Source organism: Myotis nattereri (assembly GCF_964212035.1).
Source record: "Myotis nattereri genome assembly, chromosome: X".
Taxonomy (NCBI): domain Eukaryota; kingdom Metazoa; phylum Chordata; class Mammalia; order Chiroptera; family Vespertilionidae; genus Myotis; species Myotis nattereri.
Window position 1 is genome coordinate 127,409,882 of NC_138078.1, and position 23,292 is coordinate 127,433,173.

At 40.4% G+C, this 23,292-nt stretch overlaps 1 protein-coding gene and 1 pseudogene across 4 annotated transcripts in view; one reads left to right on the forward strand and one right to left on the reverse strand.

Annotated features, from left to right (window-relative positions):
• FGF13 (fibroblast growth factor 13) overlaps nt 1-23,292 on the reverse strand; it is a 606,985-nt gene that overhangs the window by 319,666 nt on the left and 264,027 nt on the right. The gene's annotated exons all lie outside the window — the stretch shown is intronic.
• On the forward strand, nt 10,254-11,261 carry LOC308511205 (glyceraldehyde-3-phosphate dehydrogenase-like; annotated as a pseudogene). The gene has a single exon. The product of its transcript is annotated as a glyceraldehyde-3-phosphate dehydrogenase-like (transcript).

The following is a 23,292-nucleotide window of genomic DNA, read 5'->3' on the forward strand; positions in this document are numbered from 1 at the left end:
ATACCCTCTCCAGCTTTCAGCAGCACTGCTGACAAATTGTTCCACATGTACAAAGCTTAGCCATAGCATCAGCTACCTCTGAAGTTAAATTTCAGTTGCCTAAATAAATTCCATAGGATCTTTCATCAGCTAAAGAGGCACATTTGCTCTTCTGTTTAAAAATGTTTCCTCTGACATTGACAATAACAACAAAAATTAAGACTTCCTAGTGGAGCTGGAGACAAATGGCAAAAGAGAGGATATAAGAGCACTAGTTTATTCCATTGCATACCTTTTAATTACCTAAAATCTGTAAGCTGTTTGAGGGCAAGTGCTACTTATGTTATTCACCTCTGTCATCAGCGATTAGTACAGGGTCAAAGCTAAGAACAGCTGGTCCATATTTCTTAAACATCCACTAGGGGCCAGGCACTTGACTAGATACTAAGTAGGTGCCTGGTACATGTGGGGTGAATAAAATTGACGGATTTGTCATGCGTCCTTCTACCGAGGCAGATCATTAAGTGCAAGGACACTGGAGGGCCCAGGATATGCTTTATGCCTACGTACTTTGAGGAAGAACAGGGATTTGTTTGCCTTCATTCAGCATGTCAAGACTTGCTTTTTCCTCTGTGTTCTCTTACAATTTTAAAGCATTCATTCCTCCTTTTAAGAATGTACATTTATTGTTGAAAGTATTACAGATGTTCATTCCTGTTCTTAATAGAAGGTTCAAAGTATACCAAGAGATTATCAAATGCCCCAAGTTTGTTGGGGGAAGTGGAGATTCATGAGAGGGAGAGACTATAAAAGAGACTAATTTCTCTTACCATCTTCAGAAAATATCGGAACAATGGTATTTCTAGAAAAGAGAGAATCTGCATGATCTGCCTTCTGTATTCAATAGGCAGTTTGCGAAAGAAATATTCAGTGATGCTGTTTGATAATTTATTGTTGTCACCCTTCTCTTCACTCTTATTCTCTCAGGCCCACTGCAAGGGTTCATAGGGACACTGAAATTGTTGGAACATTTCATTTCACCAAGGAAAGATCTTTCTGGCATTTGCCTACATGCTGGAGGGTTCAGTCTCTCTTCCCTGATCCATCACAATTCCAACAGTCAGGTTCACTGAATTAGAACCCATACTCAAAGCTCTCTCTTGTTCACTCGGATTCTCTAACTTTTATCCAGTTCTTTATTCATGGTTCAGCCAATCATTGCTGTAAATTGGAAGGGCTTAGAGGATGTAAAAAAGAAACTCAACAATTGCCGGCTGTGGGTTGGGGTTGATATGTGTGAGTAAGAGAAACAGGGAAATGGAAGCCTACATTTAAATACCACTTTCAATGTCATTATTGTTAAGCTGATTACAATCTACTCACTATGTGCAGCACACAACACTACAAGAATTGTATACTGCACTCAACACCCTACAGAACAGCATTTCAGGGGAATGCCATCTTTTTAGCCTGCTCCTTGGTCCAAAAATCTAGTCACATCAGCACAATTCACAATTCTGGAGCAACAGTTGCCAAAGTTGTCATTCTAGGAACGCTTGATGAGGTTTCAAGAGAAACTGAGGTTTGGGGCCCAAGTGACACATACCCAGAGAAGCCTTCTGGATCTTGAACCAGAAAGTAGCTAGACATAGAATGAATATTCATAACTATATATACATGGTAGGCAAAGTCAAGAATTGGTTGGTTATACTCTATCTTGGATTTCTCCAAAGAAGAAATCCCCAAGGAGAGTATTTTACTCCCAAAAGACTTATTTTTAGCTGGTAAATGAGTAACCAGTTCTCATATCTTCATGAAACTGCCTGCAGTTGGAAGCATGAAGCAGAGTGCTAGGTCAGCTCCCTAACTGAGGTCATTCACTTTCAATATGAAAATTGGAAATAACACAATTGTGTGTGTGTGTGTGTGTGTGTGTGTGTGTGTGTGTGTGTCCTCTTGTGTGTGAATAAATGTGCATGTGCCCTGATTTATAATCATGAAAAGAACTAAGTTTTGGAGAGAGAAAATGAGAGACAAGGAAAAGAATAAGAACTTAAGTTGTTTAAAACCAGAGGTCCAATCAGGTCAGGAAGTCAGTAAGGCTCTTTTTGCTCATGAGTCAAAATCATTTTTACTCTGTATTGGTCAACACTTTGAGGCGGCCACTGGAGGCCCCACTGCATTCTACATTAAACAAGCTGATCATGTTACTAGTGTCCAAACCTCCACTAACTCAGGGTTCTACACAGGATCATGTCCTAACCGTTCACAACATGTCCTTATGCAGCATCTCCATTCTTATGCATTCTTACTCTACCCCTTGATTTGTCCAAGCTGGAACTCTTGATATTTACCTCTGTTCCTCCTGCTGATCTACCCTGTGTTGGTGCAAGTTACTACCTGGAAACTCAGTACAGAACGTGGGTTTCTGTCTTTCCTACACCCATAATTCCAATCTATCAGTAGGTCTTACAGATTCCACCTTAAAAATAGGTCCCAGATCTGACCACTCATCTGCACTCTAACACCACAGTCCAAGTTACCACCACTTCTCTGCTGATCTCTTCCAGTAGGGTCCTAATTTATCTCCCCTCCTGGCGTCTTTGTCTTTTTCCACTTAATTATTCACAAAGCCACCAGGCAACTCTTTAAAAACCCAAATCCTATTGTGTTGCCTCTAGCTTAATACTGTCTAATGGCTTTTCCTGTTGCTTAAAAAAAGGTCCAAATACTTTCACATGGCCTGCAAGGCCTTAGGTGGTGTGGCCCCTCCCCACCTTCCTGGCTTGATTTCCTCTGTCTCTCCCCTGAGCTCACTGCTATTTTCCGTCCTTTGGACATAATCCACTTGTTTCTACCTTAGAAGCTTTGCACATCCTCTGCCCTCTGCCTCTTTCTTGGCAAACCACTTCGCATCATTTAGGTCTCACTCTTAATACCACCTTAGACCCACTCCTAAGCTACAGAGGCATTTCTCTAATTATTCTCTGCTTGTTCACCCTGCTGGATTTTCTTCAGAGCATTTAGGACTTTATGACATTAGTTCAGTATTGTGTTACACATTTATTACAAATCTCCTCACTTTAGCACATAATCTTTGTGTGAATAGGGACCTGGTCTGTCTTGTGCATTGCTGTTATCTCCAGCATAATGAGTGAGTATATGCTGAAAGGCATACTAAATCTGCTTCTTTTTTTAAATTTGTAATTTATCTTTCCTCCCCAGTTGCAGTATTTAGTATCTGGACTGATACATTTGATTATGACACAGAGGGTGGGACTGTTTGCTGAAATCTTATCATGTCTGATAGTTCTGCCATAGGCCATAAGCCCAGTGGCAATCCAAAACTGCTCTCTGTCATTCATCACCAGGAAACCTGTGCAGGAGAGTGGGGAGCTCAGCGTGCTGAGGGCTGAGCTACCTGTGGAGGGGTCAGGGCAGAGATTTACATGTCCCCACTTTAACGTGTTTCCTTTATTTTCCATAGCATTGCCTTTGTTGGCACCTATCAATATGCCCATCTCCACAAGTTCCAGGCTCTTGTGAATCTCTGTATACACAATGTTGTTGTTGTTTTTTTTCCTTTCTTTCTTCTATGCCTTATCCCCCTGGCAAACTCCTAATGATCCTTCAAAATTCAGTACAAGCATTGCTGCCTCTACAAATATTTCCCTAACTCCCATTTCTACCACTGCCTCAAAGTATACCTTGTACAGGTAAGTTAACAATTACAAAGCAATGTGATGGCTTCCCTTCTAAAGTGTAAGCAATGCGATGTCAGTGACTCAGTTTTTCACATTTACATAGAGGAATGAGTTCACCGACTCATTCATTAGACATTTATTGAGCACTTGTTATCAGAAAAAATTCCAAGGCCAGTGCCCTTTTCACCACAACACACTCCACAATTGCTAATGGGCACCTCATGTCTGCAATCTTTTCTCCAGTTGAATTTCCAGTTAGTTTGAAGGTGTCAGGTGTCATGAAATTTATGTGATTAATCCCTTGCTATTTTTAATCCATGCAGATCTGAAGAATCAGTAAACTGAAAGCTTTCTGGGGGAGGCAGGAATCTAAAACTGCATTTTGGAGAGATAAAACAGATGGAAATTAGGAAAGCAAGGATAACAGACAAAAAGGCAAAATGAGGAATGTCAACCAAAGTCTAACAGGATTTTTAGAAAGGGATACCAGAATAATTTTAAGATATAATGGAAATAGTTCCCAAGAATTGAAGATAAAAAAGAAATCCTCATCTTTAGGGTCAATTAATATTTGACAAAGGAGGCAAGAGCATACAATGGAGTAAAGACAGTCTCCCTAATAAATGGTGTTGGAAAAATTGGACAGGTATGTGCAAAAAAATATGAAACTAGCCCACCAATTTACACCACATACAAGAATATACTGAAAATCATAAACGACACTAAGTTCAAGAAAGGATAAATAATATCAAATCCATACCTAGAGACAGTGCAGTGAAACTGTAGGACCTTGCCCTGACTGGTTTGGCTCAGTGGATAGAGTGTCGGCCTATGGACTGAAGGGTCCCGGTTCAATTCCAGCCAAGGGCATGTACCTTGGTTGCTGGCACATCCCCAGTAGGGGGTGTGCAGGAGGCAGCTGGTCAATGTTTCTCTCTCATTGATGTTTCTAACTCTTTATCCCTCTCCCTTTGTCTCTGTAAAAAATCAATAAAATATATTAAAAAAAAGAAACTGTAGGACCTTGAACAAAAAATATTTAAAGTGACTGAAGAAAAACAAAACATTGCCTATAAAAAATAATCCTATTGACAACAGCAACAATTTTAAGGTTGGCAGTGGGGACTAAGATATCTCTACCCAGTTAACCTATCATTAGAAAAGTAAAGGTGAAATGTCAACATCTTCAGCCAAATAAAATCTTAGTTTATTATTTAGAGAACATCACTAAAAGGATAATTTGAAAAAAGGCAATTATATCCAAGTGAAAGGATAATGTAAGAGAAGATGGCAAGCAATGAAGTTGCTGGTGAATCTAAATAAACACTAACTGTAAATAAGAAAATAAAATGATGGCCAATAGAGAAAATGTGAAAACAAGGTGAACTAAATACTGGTAGACAATAATTTGATACATGGTAATTGAAATATTAAAATTAAAACTATAGACTTACAATTCCTTACAATTCTTGGGTGTGGAGTCAAGAAACTGAATAGCTTTAGATTTGTTCAGCTATTCAGTCATACAGCTTAACAATTAAAGAAAAAAATAGTAAAATAATAGAAAGAAACTCTAAGGGAAGGGTTTTTCCCCCTCCTTTGTAAGCGTTGAACTGGTGACTCTAAAATCTACTTTCTCTGATGTTTTGATGCCATCCAAACCTCTTATCCTGCTGAGGTGGAGATTTAATGATGTCAGATATTTCTATTAGAGCCCCTAGAGCAGTGGTTCTCAACCTTCCTGATGCCGTGACCCTTTAATACAGTTCCTCATGTTGTGGTGACCTCCAACCATAAAATTATTTTCATTGCTACTTCATAACTATAATTTTGCTACTGTTATGAATCGTAATGTAAATATCTGATATGCTATATGTGTTTTCCGATGGTTGCGACCCACAGGTTGAGAACCACTGGCATGTCAAACTCAAAGGCTAACACAGGCCAAATAAATAAGGTTTAAGTTTATGTGGGCTGCAAAAAACCAAAAACTTCAATTTTCACAGAAACGTAGGTTTATTTCGATAGAGACATGCTGAATACAAAGGGCTGAAATAAATGAGTAATCGTTAACATAAAATAGAACATTTTAATAAAAATTAATATTTTTCTTGAGCATTAACTTACCAGACACTGAATAAATGCACAAATTAATAAGCACAAATAAACCTATTTTTCTTGTTCTCCAAAAGCGAAATATTTCCTGTTGCACACACCAAACAAGTCAGTCCAAGACTAATGACGTAACTATCAGCTGCTAAAACATTCGCTGCTAGCATTAGTGGAGAGAAATGGTGCACCTGCGCACAAGGCGCATAAGGGAAATGACTGCAACACAATTATAGTAATCAGTCATTAGCGAACATTGTAATTTGTTATTAATAATTATGTATAACAGGATATTGTAAAAATTAAGTGACAAAATTTTTATTAAAATGTTTCTTACATACCATTATATTGGCTGGGCCACAAAAATATTTGTTGTGGGCCACATGTGGCCCACGGGCCACAAGTTTGACATGCTTGCCCTAGGGTATGGCAGTTGACATTAATTGATGATTATACCAAGGTATACATGCATCACCTGTTTTATGTCGCACACATAAAGGTTCTTCATGTGGCACATTGGCTGAAAAACAAACTAAGGGAATGTGTCACTTATTATGGTAGGTAAATCAATCTCATTTTCATCTGATCTGCTCCTAGTTCTCTGAATGAAACCATCCCTCCTTTCCTAACAGGATTCAATCAATCCTGCAACTTCTTTTCCACAGATACTCTCACAATCATATTTTTAGTAGTCATTTGAATCTTCTATCTGCTAACTTTTAACTGTATTTTTGGAGAAGGAATAAAAAGTCTAAAAGGAATCTCTATTTCTTACCTATCTTTCTATCCATGCAACTAGCAAACAAGCAGGCAGGAAAAATGAAGAAGAATAGAAAATCATTCAATGATTAAAACCCTGCATAAGAAACATCTTGGTAGAAATGTTTAAATATCATACATACATATTTCCAGGCAACAGCTTTTGTAATCTATGAAGGCATTCTGGATGTATTTGTGAATAGGCTCTACATTTCAAGCAAAACACAAAATGTATGCAGCATCACCTAAATGCTTAAATAAGAACATAACATCAGTTATAGTTGCCCCTGAGGGACCCCACATTTGACAAAACACTCCTAGCTTAAGGAAACACATTTAATTAAATATCAAAAGAATAAGCAAACCAAAAAATAGTTATGTCTTACGTAGACAAGAGGAGCACCTGATGATTAATATTCAAACCCAAGAACTGGATTAGACATTGAATGAACTTTTCATTATTTGTTATAGGAAGAATGGGTTTTAAGTTCAATTTCAGAGAATCTGCTAGTATTAATGGATCTGCTATTGTTTCTGGAAATAGTAAAAAGAAAAGCAGAAATAAAACATAGTTACCAGTGAGTTTCCAGTCCCTACAAATTTAAAAACAGCTTAGTCCTAGTGGGTTTGGCTCAGTGGATAGAGCATCAGCCTGCTTACTAAAGGATCCCAGGTTTGGTTCCAGTCAAGGGCACATGCCCATGTTGTGGGCTCGATCCCAAGTAGAGGGTAAGCAGGAGGCAGTTGATCAATGATTATCATCATTGCTGTTTCTATTTCTCTTTCCCTCTCTCTTCCTCTCTGAAATAAATAAAAATATATATTAAAAATATATAAAGTCCCTGGGGAACTTTTGGATATATACATAAATATACACTGCCTTGGGGAGCTCAGTGGACTGCTGTTAGTCAGTGTGCATTTTGGTCTAATATTTTTGTTGAATTTTATATGGGAAGAAAGAGTACACATAAGTTGTAATTTCATGAAAAAATTACTTAAAAGTGACTAAGAGGCCCTAACAGGCTCTGGCTTTGTAAAACACTTTAACTCTGTAAATAGGGTTGTCTAGGTCATGTCTCCAGCAGGAGAAAGTCAACATTAGAGCATGTCAGAATGTTCATTCATCTTTACTCCAAAATTTCAAGGAAAGAAACTACCATTTTCTATCAGGTATGGCTTCACAACTAGCTCCAAATATGCCACAGAATGTTGCTCTTTCTGCCACAGAGCAATGAAGAATATTCTGCTCTGCCAGTTTGGATTTTTGATAAGTTCATGGATGTCATAGATATACAGATACAAATGAAGTTTATCCAGCTCATGTGATCATTTTACTGAAAGACTTTTACAGATTTGAGTAAGAATCATGGAAAAAAATTCCAAATAACCCAATTCAAAATATTATCAAATGAATGCTCAGTCTGGTATATCTGGAATGAATGTCCCCAGGCCTGTGATCATGTTGTGATCTCAAAGTCACCCATGTCTAATTTTCCTTAACTGCAAAATGAGGATAAAGACAGAATGCCCCTCACAGAGTTGCTGTGGGAACTAAATGGGTCAATATACAACCTTCAATAAATATCAACTGGTATTGTTGTTTCTGTCATTGGTATACTCACTGGTCTTGTTAATACTAGATTCATTCATTCACACAATCCACTGACTTATTTAACATATATTTACTGAGCATCTGCAATATGCTAGTTACTGTTCTAGGCCTTGGGGACAGAATTTAATAAAAGCAAGTCCCTATTCCCTTGGGCCTTACATTTCTATAATCTATGGATTACAGAAAAATTAATAAACAGTTAAAAGCATATTGTCAGGTAGTACTGTGTGCAAGGAAGAACAATAATGTAGAATAAAGGGGCTACTTTACATAAGTGTCAGGGAAGACCTCACTAAGGGTGACATTTGAGCAGAGACTTGAGGTTTTAATGTTCCTGGTGACTAGGCCACCTATATATTTTTTTTTCTAATTCAATTGCTCAAGCAATTGGTCTAGCAGGCTCCCTTGGCCTTCAATCCTATGTCTCCTTTTTGCAGCATTCATATTTTTGTTGCTCAGGGATATGCAATGATGCTGACAACATCACAATGAGGCAGGTAAAAAAAGTCTCATTTGCAGCCCAGCTACAAAAACTTTAATGTTAAATTTGTCAGATTATTATTCCACCTGCTGATCCCTAAAGAGTAAGCTGCTGCCTTTTGCTTCCCCATTCTAAGAATAGATGGCTGCTTCTGTAAAGTGCTGTGTAACAAAGAGGCTACATGGCTTTCCATCCTACTTATTTCCTATGATTCAAGTCAATTAGGACAGTAGTGTCAGCTTCTGCTTCCCCAACGAACTATGTTCAGACAGTGAAGTAAACAGGATGTGGATACCTTTGTTAGGAAAAGCCTTGGGGGAACTTCTTAGCTCAGCTTAACTAGGGGAGCAAGAGCAAGGGGGCATCTACTCTCTCCCAGTGCATAGGATACTATATCATTACTTCCATTAAGGCAGAATCTACTGGAAGGAAATTCTGAACTATCTCAGTCTCCCACAGTCACCTCTCCATTAGCTCCTATCCTCTTTTCCTAGCAGACTGATAATAAGACTGTGAGTTGGGAACAGAACAGGGAGGGGAGTTGAAATGCAGATTGCAGCTGGAGTTCTAGTAATTCAGCCATAGGAGACTGGACAGAGCTGTCACCATGCCCTGGGGCCTAGGCATTGCATTCCTACCATTAAGAGAACTGTAGGAAGTATTCCATGTGGCCTTTTCATTTTCTGCTCCCTTCCATCTGGGAAGAGCACAGACCTAGAGGACCACCTTCAAATAGAGACTCTGTCAATGCGCATGCTCCCTGAGGCCAGGAGATGGGGTCGGGGTGTGCTTTGGAGTAATTCCCCTGAGAGTTGAGCACCAATTGGGATTTCTGCTCTGGGCCATCCTGGCGATCTTATCTGTTCCTGATCTCATTATTACACCTGTTTTCTTTTTCTTTCTTTCTTTCTTTTTTTTTTTTTTAACATGGCAACATTTTACTTATTTTTTTAAAATTTTGTTTTATTGCTTAAAGTATTACAAAGAGTATTACATATGTATCCTTTCCGCCCCCCTTGACATTCCCCCAGCCTCCCCTACCCCCCAGTGTCTTATGTCCATTGGTTATGCTTATATGCATGCATATAAGTCCTTCGGTTGATTTCTTAATGAGCCACATATATTTGGGATTGACAGCTTTACTTGCTTTTGAAAATTATAAACTTAACTATTATTTATCAAATATCAAATAAGGATGCTGATTAGAAAAGGCATCCTGATGTGCTAGAGAAAGCATTGAGTGTGAGGTCCAAAGCACGGGGTTTTAATATTGAGAGAAGACAGAAAGGAAGATAATATTACACTCAAATAGTAGTGAATTTGTCTGTGAAATGGGATCACAGGTGGTTTTTTCCTTCTTTATCATTTTCCATATTTTTCAAATATTATCTAAAGCATATCAAATCAGAACACTGACATCATATAAAAGATCAGTGTTAGAATCCCATTTTTATCATTTATTGTTTATGTCACTTTAGAGGCAGGTACAGTTCCTTTTTTGGGTCTTTATCTTTCCCATCTATAAAAGAAGAGGCAGAGGCTCTCTATTCCTCCTGTCCATCAGACAGCTGCTCTTCCTGCACAGCGCCAGCCAGAACCCTGAGACATGATGGTGATGGTGAAGGTCAGAGTGAACGGACTTGGCTGCATTGGGCGCCTCGTCATCAGAGCTGCTTTTAACTCTGGAAAAGTGGATATTGTCACCATCAATGACCCCTTCATTCACCTCAATTACATGGTCTACATGTTCCAGAATGATTCTACTCATTTCAAGTTTAAAGGCACAATCAAAATTGAGAACGGGAAGCTTATCATCAATGTAAAGTCCATCTCCATCTTCCAGGAGTGAGATCCAGCCAACATCAAATGGGGTGATGCTGGTGCTGAATATGTTGTGGAGTCTACTGGTGTCTTCACTACCATGGAGAAGGCTGGGGTTCACTTAAAGGGCGGAGCCAAGAGGGTCATCATCTCTGCTCCTTCTGCGAAGGCCCCCATGTTTGTGATGGATGTGAACCGTGACTAGTATGACAACTCCCCCAAGATTGTCAGCAATGCCTCCTGCACTACCAACTGCTTGGCCCCCCTGGCCAAGGTTATCCATGACAACTTTGGCATCATGGAGGGACTCATGACCATCAACGCCATGCCATCAACGCCACCCAGAAGACCGTGGATGTCCCTCTGGGAAGCTGTGGTGTGGTGGCCGAGGGGCTGCCTAGAATATCATCCCTGCTTCTACTGGCACTGCCAAGGCTGTGGGCAAGGTCATCCCTGAGCTGAATGGGAAGCTCACTGGCATGGCCCTCTGTGTCCCCTTCCTCAATGTGTGGGTTGTGGATATTACATGCCGCCTGGAGAAAGCTGCCAAATAGGATGACATCAAGAAGGTAGTGAAGCAGGCATTAGAGGGTACCCTCAAGTACATCCTGGGCTATACTGGGGACCAGGTTGTCTCCTGTGACTTTAACAGTGACACGCACTCCTCCACATTTGCGGCTGGAGCTGGCATTGCCCTCAATGACCACTTTGTCAAGCTCATTTCCTGGTATGACAATGAATTTGGCTACAGCAACAGGGTGGTGGACCTTATGTTGACATAGCCTCAAAGGAGTAAGAGCCCATTGGACCACCAGCCCCAGCAAGAGGAAGAGAGGCCCTCACTTGCTGGGGAGTCCTTGCCCCAGATCGATCCCTCTGAGATTCTCCTGACCAGTTTCCATCCCAGACCCCCTGAAGAAGGGGAGGGGCTTAGGGGGCCTTACCTTGTTGTGCACCATCAGTAAAGTTCACTGTACCCGGGGGGGGGGGAGAGAAGAGACAGAGAATGAAAGAGGAGAGGAGACTTTAGCCCTGCCATTCTGAGTTGCTAATGCATTTTGGGAGGTAATATTAATACATTTAGGCAATTAAAAAAGCTGGGACATTACCTGCACTTCAAGTCATCCTAACCAAAGTGGCTGAGTACTGAGGAAGCTATAATCTTTTTTGCAGGGTTCTGACACTTGGTGCAAGAGCTACCAGGTGCTGCTATTATTCTGCATTTGCTTGTGAGTCACAGTCATCCTGATCTTGGATCTTCAGCTAATATTGTTATCACAATGTATGATTAATAACAAACTATTTTATAATATCTGCCTTGAGCTAAAGCAATTTCTTTACTTTAAATCCTGCCTTGGAGGGTTTATCAGAAACATATATAACGAAGTACATCAATTATCTAATCCTTACAACCACACTATTAAACAGGAATAAGTATGATTATCTCCTTTTTGTGAATGGTGAAACAGGCTCAGAGAAGCACACAGCCAGGTAGCAGCATTTGAGCCCATGTCTGCTCATCTATGCTAAACGCCACTCTAAGAATTTGACTGGAAAAAAAATGTGGTCAGCTGGTTATGCTGGGGGTTGGTTACTGAGCTTCTAGTTGTCTATATTTGGTTTTCCTCTGTAATTCAAGGAGGTCAAGTCCTCTAGGAAGGAGGATTTATTGTTTTTGTTTTGTTATTTCCCTGGTCCTTGGCACATGAAAAGCCCCTCCTCCACTCCTACCCAAAGCCAGAGGCTGGAGGCTTGGGAGTGAGTGTGGAAGATGATGACCCTCACCACAAGTAGAGCAGGTGGTAACTATGGCACGATGTGAAATCCTCCCATTTGAGAATGCTATCAAGCCCTGGGAAAGACAAAGATAGCAGCCCCCATGGCAAACTCCTGTGTTCAAGACTGAATACCATGCCAGTAAGTAGTTTCTTGACTTTTCTTTCTGGTCTTAGCTCAATTCAGTCCTAATGTAGAGCCTAGCCATGCTCTAAGATTCAAGGCATTAACATTGGCTTCTAATTGACATGGGTGGTCTATAGAAGGGTATTGTTTCCCAACTTTGTGCTAACATAACATTTCTATCATAAGGGCCAAGGGCAGGGCTTTTGCATGCAGAGACAGAGTGTGGTAGAAGAGCAGCAAGATTTCCAATTGGTGCGAAATCACTAGGTGACATTAGACAAGTACTATAATCTCTTTGAACTCCATTTTCTATATCAATAAAATGGAGGTAATCTATCTTACAGCATGTTTATGAAAACTGAATTAGTGCATTTTCCCAAATTATGGAAAAACTATGTTCTAGGTATGTTAATAGGTATTTGGTGGGTGTGTATGTGAATCAAAGTGATCTAATGATTTTGAGAAACATTGAGTTAAACAAAATTAAGCTATTGTATTTTAGGTCCTACAGCACCAAATTCCCAGCCTATCATAGAGTCTAGAAGCTGTTCAGAAGCCCATGGATAGCTCAAGGCAGTCAAAGAGTGTTAGGCTACCCCAGCCGTGGGCAAACTACGGCCCGCGGGCCGGATCCGGCCCGTTTGAAATGAATAAAACTATTGAAAAAAAAGACCGTACCCTTTTATGTAATGATGTTTACTTTGAATTTATATTAGTTCACACAAACACTCCATCCATGCTTTTGTTCCGGCCCTCCGGTCCAGTTTGAGAACCCATTGTGGCCCTCGAGTCAAAAAGTTTGCCCACCCCTGGGCTACCCTGAAGGAGTCATTCTGGACCATCAGCTTATTCAGAGTGTGTTGAGACAAGATCAAGCTATGACCCACAGTTCATCATGCCTTTGCCTAAGGGGTATCATATGACAGGAGTCGCCAGGTCTGAGGAGTCCAGTTCAAGGTCAACAAGCACTAAGGTTGGCCCCAAGCTAGTTCTCAAGTCCCCAACTGAGGTCCAATTTGGTCACCTTTGACTAATAGCAATCCATAAGATTGGCTGACAATATCTACCACATGCAAGAAGCTTGGCCTAGAGGTGACAATGATACCATGGAAGTGTTGGGGTCATATTCCCATACATATTGGACAAAGCCAGAAGAATTAGAAAGTTCAAGTAGGAGCCAGAGTGTAAAAGCATAGCAAGATAGAAGCATCAGCTGAAAGAATCCACAAATGAGGAAGCCACTGCAAGTTCTGAAGGAATGGTCTTTCTGCCAGACAAGAAACATCTAAAGGGACATCCAGATCCTGGATAAAGCAAAAACAAAACAAAACAAAACAAAACAAAACAAAACAAAAAAAACCCCAGCTGAAATGTGAAGGCAGCATAATATCTCAGAAAACAGCAATAAAAATAAGCTATGGTCCAATGGAAACCCAGGTGAGCATCTACAATGGTTCCTTGAAACTTGGCCTCTACACACATGACTCAAGCAGTTAATTTATTGAACATTTACAATGTATCAGCTGTAACAATTAAACTATACCCATTATATTTAACTAGGTGTGCAGTGCATGAATTCATGCACCTTGAAAGGAACTGTGAGCCTTGAAGTTGCTGCACAGGGGCAGGTCTCGGCCCATCCTCCATGCTCCCCTCCACCCGGAACCTCCCGCCATGGCTCCTGGTCCCCTATCTGCAGGCAGCCCTGCTCTTACAACCGCTGCTCCCACATGCTGATAGTTCCAGCCCCACTTGCACCTGCTGATGGTCCAGAGCAATTGGGGCCAGGGCCAGCAGCGCACATGGGCGGGGCCGGTGCCATCAGCAGGTGCAAGTGGAGGCCGCTGCCCCAATCACCCCTCAGGAGCAGGGGGAGGTGGAGAAGCCCTCAGAGGTGATTGGGGCTGGTACCAGGCACCAGCAGTGGGTGCGAGTGGCAGCTCTGGTGCCGGCTGTGGTGTGAGCAAGGTTGGCGCCAGCAGTGGGTGCAAGCACCGGGCGGGACCGCAGCACGTGGCTATTTTCAGTAACCAGCAGGGGCTCTCTGCAATGACAGCGATTGGCGCCCCTCCTTGATCTGGTGCACCCGCTCACCTGCTCCACCATGGCTGACGCCCGTCCTGTTTTGCACTCTGCTGCCTGCTGCTGATGTCCGCCATGTTCCACGTGTGCCCCCTGCTGATCATCACATGTCATAGCAACTGGTTGTTCAGTTTTTCTGCCATTCGATCTATTTGCATGTTAGGGTTTCATATATATAGATGATTGTCTAGGTCCTAGACTCTAGGATAACACGGGTAAGTGGCAGAACCAAAATTGAAATCCAATTGGTCTGAATGCAAATCCCAAGCTTTTTCATTTACACTGTGAGAGAGGCAGGTTTCTTTGCTATCCTAACCATCTAGGTATCTTTCAGTAAAGTCTCCCAGTGCTGGATCCCTACCAGTATGTCACAACTGGCCCCCATGATTGTAAGGTTCATTCATTCCCACCACTCACAAGGCATTTTTTTATGCTAAGGCAGCTGTTGAGATGTCTGATGCCTAACAATCCCAAGAAAGGGGAAATTACCCCATTTCCAGGACAGCCTAAAAATCTTTCAGTAGATTTTGAAGACAATTTCAAGCATATAGTACCTGAGCCACCATTGGGCCATTGCTCTGTTTTTGTTTTCTTTTTTTTAAATATGTTTTTATTTATTTTAGAGAGAGAGGAAGAGAGATGGAGAGAGAAAGAAAAACATTGATCAGTTGCCTCCTGTACACTCCCCTACTGGGTATTAAACCCACAATCTGGGTATATGCCCTGACCAGGAATCAAACTGGCGACCCTTTAGTGCACAGGACGATGCTCAACCAACTGAGCCACACAGGCCAGGGCTCTAGCTGTTTTCTATATTGAGAATGCCTTTGTCTGTCAGATCCTGCCTATTTTCAAAGTCCATCTTAACTCTCGTTTCCCACCATGAATTATTTGTTCATTCTCCCTACATCCTGGGACCCTTTGGTGCTCTTAAACTCCATAGCAAATATTTTATCCTGTATCACAGACAACTAATAACTTATGTCTCCACCAAATTTGTCAACCATTACTGTAAACCTTCAAAGCAAGACGGCATATACCTCATATCTATATGTCTTGAAACATTCAGAATTATAAACACCTAGAAAAAGATCCCTGTTCTCAGAACGTACTCGGGAACAATTCCATGACTTGAGTCAATATATAAATGCCCAACACAGATCCTGACTGAACATCTACTTTCCTTTCCTGAGAAAAGGTAAAAAAGGGAGTGAGCATCCTAAGTCCCTAAGAAAACAGCTTCCTACTTTCTTGGAGACTGGTCTTTGTGTATATCCCAGTAGCAGCATAGCACATTTTATACAAATGTTTAGGGATGACATATAATATAGTAATCTAGGCAAATTCAGTCCAGAAATCTATAATTCCTTTTAAATCACTCAAAGATGGCAAGCAGAGATTCATTAATCCAATGTTGATAAATGGATAGTTTCATCCCCCTGATGTCTTCCCCTTCATGTACTGAGTATACATGATTTACTGACACTACATTGTTCACAGGGATACATTTTGAGCTTTTCACAATCATTATCCCTTTGCATTTAGCATACTGAACAAGAGTGGTTAAGTCCACATAGAAGACAGGGAATGACTCAACCAGAGTATGTTAAAGGTCATTCTTCAAATCAGAGGCAGATCTGAGATCAGAACACCAACTTCAGAGATTTGGGCTCCGAAGGCATATTTAATCAACAAATCAGCTGTCCATATAAAGGAAAGGAAGAAAAATGGAACTGAATTTGAGTTAGAAACCTCTTCTATCAACATAGCATTATTTCATTGGTTTAGAGTAAGGGATTAACACAAATTGACAAAAATTGGGCAAGCAAAGGAGCAGAGTAAAAAATACAGACTCCCAGACCCCATCTCACATCCACTGTATCAAATTTTTGGCAATCCTGCATTTTAATAGGCTTCCAGGTAATTCTGTTGCGCAGCTATATTTAAGCCCATGCATTTATGTCATGGCAAAGGTGTCAGACTTGAAATCTCACACGCAGGCTCTCTTCTGTCTTGCCCTGAAGTCCCCATTCAAAATGGCAGTGGGGGTTAGGGGAGAGTGGGGATAGTTCTAAGGCTGCATCCAGGGAAAATGAACTTCTGAAAGAGCCCTGTATACGTCTCTGGAAGGGAGCATCCTGATCCTTTCCTGGTCGCACCAAGTATTTGGCTCTGACATTTCATCAGAATGTGCTTTTTGTTCTTATATTATCCTGGTATGAAGAGAAAACAAGCCCCTAGCAATAACAACTCATTCAAAGCCAGGCTATGATTCCGCAGCAATAAATTGCAAACACTGTTTCATTGCATCGCAAAACCCATTTGTAACAGACAGCATCCTTCTCATTTTAGGCATAGGACCTTATTATGAGTTTTTCTTGTACCTGTGCAGAAAAATCCCCAACTAATTAGAAACCTCAATGATCATTGGGTTACTATCAGACTTGTGAAAAATATGATTTTTCAAATTGCTCAGGATGACAACAGTAACCAGGGCAGGAAGGAAAAACAAACAAAAACAAGTACAATATTAAATAAGTAGCTTAAGCCAAAACCGGTTTGGCTCAGTGGATAGAGCGTCGGTCTGTGGACTGAAAGGTCCCAGGTTCGATTCCGGTCAAGGGCATGTACCTGGGTTGCGGGCACATCCCCAGTAGGAGGTGTGCAGGAGGCAGCTGATCGATGTTTCTCTTTCATTGATGTTTCTAACTCTCTATCTCTCTCCCTTCCTCTCTGTAAAAAATCAATAAAATATATTTTTAAAAAAGTAGCTTAAATCATCCTTAATATTTAATATGATTTGACAGGTTTTGCCAATCTTGAATGATCAGAAGGACTCAATAGCTTGTTTCTGAGTTGTGGTGCAAAGATAAGACTCCAGGAGGAAATAAATTAATGGAAACAACATGCCTCCACCCCAGGATTAAATCCAGACCCATCCTGAGTGAATGCTCTCACTGCTCTCCTGTTAGTATTATTTATACTGTGTTTGAACCAGGGGAGCTACTGCCTCATTAATGAGAGCAAGGATACCTTACCACTGAGATAATTCCTTTCCTTCTGGGCCTTAAAAATAAAGAAAATACAAAAAATCCACGGAAAATTTACTTGAGCATTTTGCAAACTTCATTCACTAATTATACATGAATCATCAGTTCTCTCAGAGATCTCAGATGTCTCTTAAGGTTCCTCCTAAGAGAGCTCCCAACTCCCTCCTATAGCTTCCCTAGACAGCAAGCAGCTAATGGCCAAAAAAGTATTGAGATCCAGGCAAAGGAATACTGGACCAGATGGTTCGACCCACTCCTTCTCCCTGAGCAGCCATTGCCTTCCACACAAATTTGCTTCCAGACCTTTTTTTAAATATATATATATATATATATATATATATATATATATATATATATATATATTATTGATTTTTTACAGAGAGGAAGGGAGAGGGATAGAGAGTAAGAAACATCAATGAGAGAAACATTGATCAGCTGCCTCCTGCACACTCCCCATCGGGGATGTGCCTGCAACCAACGTGCATGCCCCTGACCGGAATCGAACCTGGGACCCTTGATTCTGCAGGCCGACGCTCTATCCACTGAGCCAAACTGGTCAGAGCTGCTTCCAGACCTTTGAGGTCCACTCCAGTTCTTTGGATCCTCTCCCACCACTATATTGCTACATGGTAATTTAGGCCAACCTTCTGGCTTCTGCCTGTTTTCCTATTCCCCAAATTAAAGCCTAGCCCCTCATGCTGTATTCCTTCTCAGTTCCCTAGACAGCAGGGCTGGAACATACATGGCTCAGAATACATTTATTGTTGCCCTTTTTCTTTAAAAGTAATCTGTCTGAAAGTTTAAAGCTTCCAAGCCCAGTAATAGTTTCCAAAGCTTCTGTAAAGAAAGTCTTTGCTAATGTTTCTGAATTTCTCTTGGACTTTTCTTGCCTTACAAACAAAAAAATAAGTGAAGGAAAAATAGTCTTTCTTTTAGGTCCATTGCCCATTTTTTGATTGAGTTGTTTCTTCCTTTTGTTAAGTTGTATGAGTTCCTTGTAAATGTTGGAGATTAAACCCTTATCGGTGATAACATTGGCAAATATGTTCTCCCATGCAGTGGGCTTTCTTGTTGTTGTTTAGTTCTGTTGTTCTGATGGTTTATTTTTCTGTGCAGAAGCTTTTTATTTTGATGTAGTCCCGTTTGTTTATTTTCTCTTTAGTTTCCATTGCCCTAAGAGCGGTATCAATGAAGAGATTGTTTCGGCCTATGTCTGAGATTTTGCTGCCTGTGGATTCCTCTAGTATTTTTATTGTTTTCCTTCTTATGATTAAGTCCTTTATCCATTTTGAGTTTATTTTTGTGTATGGTGTAAGTTGGTGGTCTAGTTTCATTTTTTTTGCATGTATCTGTCCAATTTTCTCAACACCATTTATTGAAGAGACTGTCTTGACTCCATTGTATGTTCATGCCTCCTTTGTCGAATATTAATTGAGCATAGTGGTTTGGATTGATTTCTGGGTTCTCTATTCTATTCCATTGGTTTATTTGTCTGTTCTTGTGACAGTACAGGCTTTTTTGAGTACGGTGGCTTTGTAATACAGCTTTATATCTGGTATTGAGATCCCTCCTACTTTGTTCTTCTTTCTCAGGATTGCTGCAGCTATTCGAGGTCTTTTATTATTCCAGATGAATTTTTGGAAGGTTCGTTCTAGATCTGTGAAATATGTGCTTGGTATTTTAATGGATAGATACTTTTTGAAAGAAGACAGAAGGAAGGCCAAGAGACATATGAAAACATGCTCAAAGTCACTAATTATCCAAGAGATGCAAATCAAAACGTCAATGCGGTACCATCTCACACCTGTCAGAATGGCTATCATCAACAAATCAACAAACAATAAGTGCTGGCGAGGATGTGGAGAAAAAGGAACCTTTGTGCACTGCTGGTGGGAATGCAGACTGGTGCAGCCTCTGTGGAGAACAGTATGGTGTTTCCTCAAAAAAAACCCCAAAACTGGAATTCCCATTTTACCCAGTAATCCCACTTCTAGGAATATATCCCAAGAAACTAGAAACACCAATCAAAAAGGATATATGCACCCCTATGTTCATAGCGGCAAAATTTACCATAGCTAAAATTTGGAAACAGCCTAAGTGCCTATCAGCAGATGAGTGGGTTAAAAAAAAAACTGTGATACATCTACACAATGAAATACTACACTGCGGTAAAAAAGAAGGAATTCTTACCATTTGCAACAGCACGGATGGAACTGGAGAGCATTATGCTAAGTGAAATAAGCCAGTCAGAGAAAGATAAATATCACATGATCTCACTCATTTATGGAATATAATGAACAACATAAACCGATGAACAAAAACATATCCAGAGACAAAGAAGCATCAATCAGACTGTCAAACCTCAGAGGGAAGGTAGGGGAGGATGGGGTAAGGGGGAGAGTTCAACCAAAAGACTTGTATGCTTGCATATAAGCCTAACCAATGGACACAGACACCAGGGGGTGAGTGGGGGGGTTGGGGGGATAATGGGGGAATAAGGACACATATGTAATACCTTAATCAATAAAGAAATTTTCTAAAAAAATAAATTCATCCAAGTTCTTAAAAAAATAGTCTTTCTTCTTGTTGGACCAAAGGGAAAAAAAAGACATGCTTAGGTTGGGAGAGTCCCGGGTAGGAATTCCTTGGAGAGGACAGGAAGTGGTCGGAAAACTGCTCAAGCAAAGACTTATTTAATCTTCTTAAAAAATTCAGGGTCAGGTCCTTTCAGGTCTCATAGCAGTGTATATCCCACCCAGATCCCCTTGGTGCTCCCTGTTTCTGTACACACAAACAGTTTTCTACTGCAAGTACCTTCAATTTCTGCCTGCCAGAGTGCACTCTTTGCCTGAGTAAACTCACTCAGTCTGGGCATGGGGTAGGCTGGAACGTTAGTAATTTCAGGGAGTCAATGTTTCCAGGAATCGGTCTTAATAGATAGCAGTTGGTGAATAAATGCTCATTTTTTTCAACTCTGAGGCATGTTTTGCACAACTCCTATAATCTCCAGGATGAGTTAATCCTAGCTGCCCACAGTGGTAACCTGCTAAATAATGTACTCTGTATTGACTTCTACATTCCTTACTCCCCTGTTCATTAAACTACTCCAGTAATGGTGCTTCCTGAAATTACCTCCCAAATAAACCACTTGAACTCAAATCCTGTCTCAGGCTCTACTTTAGGGAGAAGCTGACTTAAGACCCTTATCATTATCATCCCCAGTCCCATGACTGACTCTTCCCAACTCCTGCTGTCATTGTCACATGACCATCTCTGCTTAAAAGCCAACAGGTCTGGGAACAGTGCTGTAGACAGCAGTCTTCTTGCCCTTAGGTGAATGCTAGCTGTCTTTCCAAGGACTATTCATATGTGCAGTTTATATGCACAATAGCAATAGTTTGAGACTAGCGATACCTGTCTCAGTTCTGGGGGAGAGACTTGGGACATTTCTGAGATGTCACTAGGATTTTACTGTCTATGATGAGGAGGGACACTTGGTGAGCTGGCCAGGGATGCTTACTAAAAGGTGTCATCTTAAAAATGCTATGCAGAGTCATTCATTAGAAGTTATATGCTAAGACTTCTTGCTTAGCCCACCAGACTAGCCACTCTATAGGATTCTAAAACTAAGGAATATACTTCTTGGCTCTGGTATTTCCTGTGACTGACTCATGTCATTCAAAAGTGTACTCTATAACTATTAGGGAAAATTTATTCTGCCATCTTCATGATTCTACGTGGAGGGACTGCCTGAAATATAACAAAAGTATAACTTTTGTTATTTTCCCACTACCTCACTTACCCCACCCCAGAGAATGAGTAACCAGTTTATTTTATAAGTTTGGAACAAGGAAATGAGCATATTCACCTCAGATGCTTGCTTTCTTTTGGAATCTGCTTGCTTGAAGGAACATGTTCTAGTCGGTTTGGCTACAGACCCAAATGATGATCTCTAAAAAGCTTTATCAGATATCAAAGTGATATGTTTATCTACCTCACTACTGTGTCTCATTTTGTTCAGGACTCAGATGGAGGATGAAGGAGTGCTATTTAGTGATCCACTAAAGCCTGAACAGGAGCTTGTATCTTGTCACCTTCCATTGTTAAAAGAGACCCAAATACTCAAGAGTTAATTACTGTCCTCAATTTCCATACACACACTTCAGAGTGGTAAAGACTCAGTGTTTGCCATGTGAACTTTAGAAAACTACTTAAACCTTCTGCACTGCCATCATCTTATTGTTGTGAGGATTAGATATGAAGTAAAGTGCCTGACATATAATATGCATAAAACAAATGGTAGATCAATTTACATGGTGAACTATCTTGGTTTCTTCCATTTATTCCTGGTCCTGGTACTCTCACAAATCACATTTACTTCTTACCCATTTCATAGCAAATAACTTTGTAAGTGCATGTTTGTCCTGGATCATAAGAAGCTCCAAAATGTGAACAGCAATTAGTTTTGTGATGTTTGAGTAATTTCCCTCAATTGGTCCTGCTGGTGTCACACAAAGGTGCCTCTAGAGCTTTGGAAGGATTGTAGAGTAACATCTGTTCATAATTCCCAGTGAGTTGATTATAAAACAGCAGGAGACTTGAAATTTTCATGACAGGTCTTGGATGACAAATTCCTAACATATTGGCCACTTTGACAATTCTAAGTCCATAGTGGCCAAACAGTCCTCACAATGCTTCTAAACACAGATTCCTGATGTCTTTCACCAAATGATTGGAGTTGGCAAGTAAAATAGATCCATTTGCAATATCAGATCCAGGTAAGCTAGATCACAGAAGAAGCAGACTTTATAATGTGGGGAAGGTTGCATGGGTGCTTGGATTATGATGCATAGAAAGATTCCACTTCTGGTAGATCACCATCAGAAGTAGGTACCAATGACTCAGAGAGGGGCTAGCTTTCGGTGTATTGTAGTGATTATAAATTCCAATTTCTGGTGTTGACAAAGATAGACATATTTATATGAAGCAGGCAGAATGCATTAACTCATTTTTGACAAAATGATTGCTTAAAAAAAACTACTTTAGTTGGGAGAATGATCATATTATTGCCTTACATTCAGGCATAACATCAATATCCAATCTAGTAGTGATTATATGAGGAGAAGCAGGAAGAAGTTTAGAGATCAAGTCGTCCAAGCCACTCTTTGCATAGATTGGAATACTGATTTCTACAAAGGAAAAGGAATTTGCCCAAGTTCACATAATGAATCAGTGGCAAGATCATGACCACAGCAAAGATATTCAGGCTTCTGGACCAAATCTCTTTTTACTATACCAGAATTTAAAAAGAGAGCAATGATGAAGGAGAAAGAGGGGAAGAGAGAGAGGCAGAGAAAGATAGCATATAATATGAAATATTTTTTGAAGCTGACCTTGACTATAGTTATGTAGTGGTTCAAAGAGCACTACTAATTATATAAGAATAAAGAGAAATAAAGAAAAAAGGATCAGCATTATATTGAATAACTAAACCAGGGGTCCTCAAACTTTTTAAACAGGGGCCAGTTCACTGTCCCTCAGACCGTTGGAGGGCCGGACTATAGTTTTAAAAAAAAACAATGAACAAATTCCTATGCACACTGCACATATCTTATTTTAAAGTAAAAAAACAAAATGGGAACAAATACAATATTTGTATTTGCATGTGGCCCACAGGCCGTAGTTTGAAGACCCCTGAACTAAACAGTGTAAGACTTAAGAAAATAGCCCTGACCGGTTTGGCTCAGCAGATAGAGTGTCGGCCTGTGGACTCAGGGGTCCCAGGTTCGATTC